Source organism: Rhinopithecus bieti, unplaced genomic scaffold (assembly GCF_001698545.2).
Source record: "Rhinopithecus bieti isolate Rb0 unplaced genomic scaffold, ASM169854v2 scaffold_23748, whole genome shotgun sequence".
In the NCBI taxonomy this organism is placed as follows: domain Eukaryota; kingdom Metazoa; phylum Chordata; class Mammalia; order Primates; family Cercopithecidae; genus Rhinopithecus; species Rhinopithecus bieti.
Genome location: NW_016811596.1, coordinates 514,770 through 518,080, shown reverse-complemented (window position 1 = coordinate 518,080; position 3,311 = coordinate 514,770).

Below are 3,311 nucleotides of genomic sequence, written 5' to 3'. Positions count from 1 at the left end.
TTGACCTCAAGTAATCCACCCATCTTGGCCTCCTAAACTGCTGGCATTACAGGCGTGAGCCACCGCACCAGGCCCACGTCACTTTTTAAGAATATTGGCCGGGTGCAGTGGCTCACGCCTGTAATCCCAGCACTTTGGGAGGCCAAGGAGGGGTGGATCACGAGGTCAGGAGTTCAAGACCAGTCTGGCCAACATGGTGAAATCCCATCTCTCCTAAAAGTACAAAAATTAGCTGGACGTGGTGGTGTGCAGCTGTAATCCCAGCTACTTGGGGAACTGCGACAGGAGAATCATTTAGACCCGGGAGGTGGAGGTTGCAGTGAGCCGAGATTGCGCCACTGCACTCCAGCCTGGGTGACAGAGTGAGACTCTGCTTCAGAAAAAAAAAAGAATATTATAATCACACCCCAGAAATAGGTTACCATGCACAGTGTGGAATACATAAAACTAAACAAGATTCATTGACAAATGCTCCCAAACTTTGTTGAACAAAGAACCAAATTGTTAACTAAAATCATAAATGCAGCTTCATTAGTTTTTTGCCATTTCCACTTTTCTTACTGTTTCTTCCCATTTTCAGTGCCTTGCTCTCCTGAGCAGGGACAGGAATTCCTGTCCTAAAGTTGGATGACATCTGGCTGGAACCATAAGATGTGTGCTGCGACAGAAACCAGAGTAGCTGGCAATCTGGGAATTGGAACTGTCTTCGCCAATTTTGAATATTTGGTCACCTTATCTGAGATTACACATAAACTCACTTTTTTAAAGTCTCTCAGAAGGCAGCTTTTATTGTGTAATTTAAAAAGAATTTTTTTATGTTTTTTAATGATCTGGGTTAATTTTAAACAAGAATTTATGAAATGTGAGCTGGTGCCAGGAAAACGTGGATCAATTGTTGCTTCCCTAGAGGAAATAGTGGTCTTTTAATAATAGATCTTAATAAACTGTCTATATTTCTTTTAGGACTTAAAAAATAGACAAAGCAAAATATGGGTTAAGTAAGGTTTTGTGGTTTGTATGAAAACTAAATTGTACATGGCCTGAATAAGAAAAAAAAAGTTATAATTAGACTCTTGGTCCTAGCAAGTAGATACTCGTTTAGATATCCTTAAGAAAAGGTGTTAATTATATGAGTATCATATCATTTAGGATTAACACTGGCTATATGTGACAGCCATCCAAAACAGTGATGGCTTAAATTAGATAGTATTTATCTTTCTTGTAAAACTCCAGAGATAGGCAGTCCGGAACTGGCCTGGCTCCACGTCAATGGACCAGGATCCTTTGCTGCTGCAGACTACTAGGATTTCGGTCAATACATACAAAATCTATCCAACCGGAAGGAAAGGGGAGGATAAATGGAATTTCCCCTTCCTTTAAGCATATGTCTAGGAAATTGCATACTCCACTTCCTCTGATAGCACACTAAACAGAATATAATCAAGTGGCAGAGCTTACCTGAATCGAAGGTCGGGCAGTGTAGTTCTTATACCAGAAAGCTATGTCCCCAGCTACGAAGTGAAAGGTTCCTTAGATAGGAAGATGGCAAAGACAGATACTGGGGCAAATGAGTAGTTTTTTTAACCTTAGAGAATTATCCATCCCATCTGAAAAGGCTTTAGGCTCAATTTCTGTAGCCTTTGCTTTGCTTTCTTAAGGAGCCAGCCATCTCCTTGTTCTTTAGTCTAGGGGTAAAGAGAATTACAAAAAGAATTAGTCTTCTATGTTTAGTTGACACTTTGCCCCTGTAGGGCAGAGCCTGCCATGCCAGGACAGTTTGTGGATAGCTGGAGCTAATTAAACCCTAACCATGAGCCTGGAAAACAAGGAAAACTAGTTAGGAATCAGGAAGAGAAAAACGAATGCTGAGGAAGCCATCAACAAATATCACACAATGTCTAAGAGGCAGCTCTTAGTTAACATGTTCAAACCAGAATTCTTCATTTCTCTTCCAAATTGTACCTCAGAGTGCCCTACCACCCACCCAGTTGTTTAAGCCAAAAATCTAAGTGTAATACTTCAGCCTCTTTTCCTTCACTTCTCATATCCAATCTGGACCAGTTACATAATTTGCAGGTCCAGTGAAAAATGAAAACACAGAGCTCCTTGTTAAAAAATTATTAAGAATTTCAAGACAGCAATAGCAGAGCATTATACCAACTGTGGGGTCCTTCTAAGTATGAGGCCCAGTGCAACTACATAGGAAGGCAGCCCTGCATCCAATATATACCTATATGTTTTGCAAGTTCTACCTCTGTGATGGTAAATTTTATGTGTCCACTTCACTGGGCCATGGTGTGCCTAGATTTTTGATCAAATATCGTTCTGGATGTGTCATGAAGGTGGTTCTGGATGAGATTAACACAGGAATAGGTAGAGACAAAGTAAAGCAAATTGTCTTCTCTAATATGTGTCAGTCCCATTCAATGATTTGAAGGCCTGAATAGAACAAAAGGCTGACCTTCCTGGGAATTAGAAGGAACTCCTTCTGCCTGACTGAGCTGGGTCATTAGTCTTTTCCTACTGGCAGACTTAAACTGAAACATCAGCTCTTCTTGAGTCTTGAGTCAGGTGGCATTCAGACTGGGACTTTCACCGTCTGTTCTCTTGGTTCTCAGGCCTTCAGACTCAGGCTAGGACTGCACCATCAGCTATCCTGGGTCTTCAGCTTGCCAACTGCAGATCTTGAGCCTTCTTAGCCTCCATAATTGCATGAAACAACTCCTTATAACGCTTTCTTTCCCTCCCTCCCTCCCTCCCTCCCTCCCTTCCTTCCTTCCTTCCTTCCTTCCTTCCCTCCTCCTCCTTCCTCCTCCTCCTCCTCCTCCTCCTCCTCCTCCTCTTCTTCTTCTTCTTCTTCTTCTTCTTCTTCTTCTTCTTCTTCTTCTTCTTCTTCTTCTTCTTCTTCCTCCTCCTCCTCCTCTTCTTCTTCTTCTTCTTTCTTCACGGAGTTTCGCTCTTGTTGCCCAGGCTGGAGTGCAATGTTGCGATCTTGGTTCACTACAACCTCTGCCTCCCAGTTTCAAGTGATTCTCCTGCCTCAACCTCCCAAGTAGCTGGGACTACAGGCATCTGCCACCACATACGGCTAATTTTGTCTTTTTATTAGAGACAGGGTTTCTCCATGTTGGTCAGGCTGGTCTTGAATTCCTGACCTAAGGTAATCCACCCAACTTGGCCTCCCAAAGTGCTGGGATTACAGACGTGAGCCACTGCGCCCTTCCTTCCTTCCTTCCTTCCTTCCTTCCTTCCTTCCTTCCTTCCTTCCTTCCTTCCTTCCTTCCTTCCTTCCTTCCTTCCTTCCTTCCTTC